The sequence below is a fragment of the Oncorhynchus kisutch genome, linkage group LG14, assembly GCF_002021735.2.
Source record: "Oncorhynchus kisutch isolate 150728-3 linkage group LG14, Okis_V2, whole genome shotgun sequence".
Taxonomy (NCBI): Eukaryota; Metazoa; Chordata; class Actinopteri; order Salmoniformes; family Salmonidae; genus Oncorhynchus; species Oncorhynchus kisutch.
This window is the reverse complement of record NC_034187.2, coordinates 12,173,272-12,178,200: the sequence shown is the minus strand read 5'-3', so window position 1 is coordinate 12,178,200 and position 4,929 is coordinate 12,173,272. Positions and strand designations below refer to the sequence as shown.

General features: G+C 45.2%; 1 protein-coding gene across 4 annotated transcripts in view; it reads right to left on the bottom strand.

The window, feature by feature from the left end:
• Positions 1-3,079: 3,079 nt before the first annotated feature.
• The window catches only part of LOC109903230 (paired box protein Pax-9), a 16,849-nt gene continuing 14,999 nt past the window's right edge, over positions 3,080-4,929 (bottom strand). For all 4 annotated transcript variants that reach the window (XM_020499876.2, XM_020499878.2, XM_020499877.2 and 1 more), the window contains one exon: positions 3,080-4,929. This exon is cut by the window's right edge and continues 1,063 nt beyond it. The gene's annotated coding sequence lies outside the window, so the exon portion shown is untranslated.

Below are 4,929 nucleotides of genomic sequence, written 5' to 3'. Positions count from 1 at the left end.
ATAGCATTAGAAGTCGCATTGCAGGGGTGTGCCTTTCAGAGGATGTTCCTCCTATTCGTCTCTCAGCCTATGCTGATGATGTAGTTGTGCTAGTGAAAAATCAAGCGGAGGTGGATAGCTTGGGTCTAATGGTTGATCGTTTTAGGGGAATATCCTCTGCAAAGGTAAATTGGGAAAAGAGTTGTGCGTTACAGATTGGAGAATGGTCTGGAGGGATCATGGCTTTGCCAGGGGGGCTAGAATGGTGTAAGGGAGGTTTTAAGTATCTTGGAGTGTACCTAGGAGATGAGGGGACTATGGAAAAAAATTGGAGTGGGGTGGTTGAAATGGTGGAAGGGAGGATGAGGAGATGGCGTTGGTTATTATCTCGTATGTCATATAGGGGGCGCACTATTATAGTTAACAATGTGATTGCATCTGCACTGTGGCATCGGTTGTCAGTTTTAGAACCACCATCTGGCCTTCTGGCTAAGATACAGGCAATTATTGTGGATTTCTTTTGGGATAAATATCACTGGGTTCCACAAAGTGTTTTGTATTTGTCAAAAGAAGAGGGGGGACAAGGTCTTGTACATCTTGCTAGTAGGGCTGCTGCTTTCCGGTTTCAGTTTATTCAAAGGTTACTTTATGGACCGGAAAATGTGGTGTGGAGAGGGGTGGCAGGTCTTATATTACAACGGGTTGGAGGATTAGGTTTAAAGAAGGCTTTATTTCTGGTTGATAGTAGCCAGATTTCTAGGGAGGGAGTACCTCCGTTTTACAGAGGACTTCTCAGAGTGTGGAGCATAATGAAGGTGTCCAGACGAACTTCAGCGGAGTCAGTGCATTGGCTGTTGGAGGAACCTCTGGTGTATGGGGCAAGACTGGATTGTACAACTGCAGCTGTTCCACATTTCTCCAAGATTCTGGTGAAGGGGAAAATCATCACCTTAAGACAGTTAATGGCCATGGCTGGGCCCGCCTTAATGGATAGAAGACGGGTGGCAGAACATTTGGGGATGAGGTCGGAAAGGATTGTCGGACAAATGCTGGGGAGCTGTAGGAAGGCTCTGTCAGCGGAAGAATGGGGTATGCTTAGTAGCCACAAGAAGAAGGTACAAGATGAAGACGTCTCATTTCCAAGACTAGGGATTACACCAGGTATCCCAGAGTCAGAAAGAAAGGCGTTATTGCTGGATTTGAGAGGGTTGGAGGAGGTGGGTTTGGATGAGGTGAATGGGAAGGACTTGTATAGGGGGTGTGTCAAGGTGTTGAATAAAGATAAATTGAAAAATAGAAAAGACACTCCATGGAGGGTAAAATTGGGCATTGATGATAGGGTAAAGCCAGCATGGAGGGCACTGTACAAACCACCGTTACAAAAGGGTACTGGTGATATGCAATGGAGGGTTTTACATGGCATCATTGCAGTTAATGCTTTTGTATCTGTTATTAATTCAGATGTTAGAGATGGATGTCCTTTTTGTAATATAAGAGAAACCATTTTTCACTGTTTTATGGAGTGTGAGAGGATAAAACCTCTATTGGAAATGCTGGAATCTTTGTTTAAAGCTGTAGGGGAATTTTTCAATAACACTGTTTTTATTTTGAGGTTTCAATATAGTAAACAACAGAAAAGAAAATTAAAGAAAGTTAAATTTTATTTTGGGACAAGCTAAGATGTCAATTTTTCTGAGTAGAAAACATAAGATAGAAACGGGATATGGGAAGGATGTAAGATGTGTTTTTAAAGGATTAGTGAAAGCAAGAATAAAAGTAGATTTTGAGTTCTTTTCAGCTGTAAAAGATCTCCTATTATTTGAGGAGAAGTGGGCCTACGAAAGAGCGCTTTGTTTTGTAGAGGAGGGGCAATTATTTTTTTCTGATGAAATAAGTTGAATGTATATGTTATGTATGTATTTTTGTTTAGGAATTACATTTGTTGTTTCATTTCTGAAAAGGCAGTGTGTCTTTTTATTTTTATTTTATGTTAACACTTGAGTAAAAAATAAAGGTTTTATAAAAACTCAAAAACTCTCTCTCTCTCTCTCTCTCTCTGTCTCCCTCTCTCTCTCTCTCTCTCTCTCTCTCTCTCTCTCTCTCTCTCTCTCTCTCTCTCTCTCTCTCTCTCTCTCTCTCTCTCCTCTCTCTCTCTCTCTCTCTCTCTCTCTCTCTCTCTCTCTCTCTCCTCTCTCTCTCTCTTCTCTCTCTCTCTCGCTCTCTCTCTCTCACACACACCTCTGAAACCTCAGCCCTTTCCCATGTAATGAAGTAGACTATGTAAAAGAGCTGCTGTGTTTCATCAAGCTCACACACGCACACTCACACACACACACTCCTCTCCGCAACACACACACTTGTCCACAGCACACACACCTGTCCACAGCACATGCACCTCTCCGCAACACACACACCTCTCCGCAACACACACACCTGTCCACAGCACACACACCTGTCCGCAACACACGCACCTCTCCGCAACACAACCTCAGCCCCGTGCTGCTGACCTGCTGTTTGCTCAGGACTTAATGAGTGTACATACCCCAGGTCAGGTGGCTGGTGACCTCACAGACCACAGGCAGATCAGGTTGTCCTTGTCACTACTAGTCTCTGAGTCGGTTTGTTACTCCAACAAACACACATACAGATGCAGGATCTTAATTTGAGCCAGTTTGCTACAGCAGGAAAATAGTCCTGCAGCTACACAAAATTTGAATTATTGTGTGGACTATAATAAATGGACATTTTTGTAGGGGTTGATACATTCTCTGTGAAGGAAAATTAAGTCTGAAATGTACAATCTTCATAAGCTTTTTTAAATCTCAAATACAATACAAGTTTTACATGCCCTGCATTGCAGGAAGGTTCTCCTGCAAAAGGGTAATCAAATTAAGATCCTACACCTGTGCACATACACACACACACTCTTTTTTTTATCTCTTTCTCTCCCTCCATAAGTCCCATTATTAGACAGACACACACCAATGGAATCACTATCTATTGGTTACTCTTTTCATGCACAATATTTTCAGATCCATTGGGATAGAAAAACTCACCCAGATGTTAAAAACTTTTAAAATATCTATAACTTAAATATTAATATATTGACCTACGCTGTGCATTTTAATATAGATCGACAAGAGTAGAAGGTTATCATGGTCAAAATTAATTAATTCAACATGTGTAATTGGAATACGGCTGGGCAGACCTACTCAGAGGCAATGCGGCTGGGCCGACCTACTCAGAGGCAATGCGGCTGGGCTTACCTATTCAGAGGCAATGCAGCTGGGCCGACCTACTCAGAGGCAATGCGGCTGGGCTTACCTATTCAGAGGCAATACGGCTGAGCTTACCTATTCAGAGGCAATGCGGCTGGGCTTACCTATTCAGAGGCAATACGGCTGGGCTTACCTATTCAGAGGCAATACGGCTGAGCTTACCTATTCAGAGGCAATGCGGCTGGGCTTACCTATTCAGAGGCAATGCGGCTGGGCTTACCTATTCAGAGGCAATACGGCTGGGCTTACCTATTCAGAGGCAATGCGGCTGGGCTTACCTATTCAGAGGCAATGCGGCTGGGCTTACCTATTCAGAGGCAATGCGGCTGGGCTTACCTATTCAGAGGCAATGCGGCTGGGCTTACCTACTCAGAGGCAATACGGCTGGGCTTACCTATTCAGAGGCAATGCGGCTGGGCTTACCTATTCAGAGGCAATGCGGCTGGGCTTACCTATTCAGAGGCAATGTGGCTGGGCTTACCTATTCAGAGGCAATGCGGCTGGGCTTACCTATTCAGAGGCAATGCGGCTGGGCTTACCTATTCAGAGGCAATGTGGCTGGGCTTACCTATTCAGAGGCAATGCGGCTGGGCTTACCTATTCAGAGGCAATGCGGCTGGGCCTACCTATTCAGAGGCAATACGGCTGGGTCTACCTATTCAGAGGCAATACGGCTGGGTCTACCTATTCAGAGGCAATGCGGCTGGGTCTACCTATTCAGAGGCAATACGGCTGGGCCGACCTACTCAGAGGCAATACGGCTGGGCCGACCTATTCAGAGGCAATACGGCTGGGCCGACCTATTCAGAGGCAATACGGCTGGGTCTACCTATTCAGAGGCAATGCGGCTGGGTCTACCTATTCAGAGGCAATGCGGCTGGGCCTACCTATTCAGAGGCAATACGGCTGGGCCCTACCTATTCAGAGGCAATACGGCTGGGCCTACCTATTCAGAGGCAATGCGGCTGGGCCGACCTATTCAGATTCAAAATGGCATGAAAAGGAAAATGTGAAAGAATTAAGAAACATTTATTCTCTCTGGGTTGGGAAACTGTCGACCACCAGTAGGCAACCTTGCAACGTTTTACCCAGCCATAGCCTGAGTATACCACCCAGCCGTAGCCTGAGTATACCACCCAGCCGTAGCCTGAGTATACCACCCAGCCGTAGCCTGAGTATACCACCCAGCCGTAGCCTGAGTATACCACCCAGCCGTAGCCTGAGTATACCACCCAGCCGTAGCCTGAGTATACCACCCAGCCGTAGCCTGAGTATACCACCCAGCCGTAGCCTGAGTATACCACCCAGCCGTAGCCTGAGTATACCACCCAGCCGTAGCCTGAGTATACCACCCAGCCGTAGCCTGAGTATACCACCCAGCCGTAGCCTGAGTATACCACCCAGCCAAGACATCCCTACGCAACGTTCTTCTTTCATGTCAAATGAAATTGAATTGTTGCATATGGCGAATATTATTTCACGCACAAGTTTTTTTTTATAATACTACTTTCACTTGAGTTTCTAAGGTTTCTGAAACAACCGCTACAATTCAGAGAAAACAGGTAACAATCCAAACAATTATTTTAATTCAGATACAGTTTCACTGTGCATGTTTTGGAGCTGCAGCTTTTTACTGTTCTACCATAATGTAGTCTTAAACATTAGGGAACGT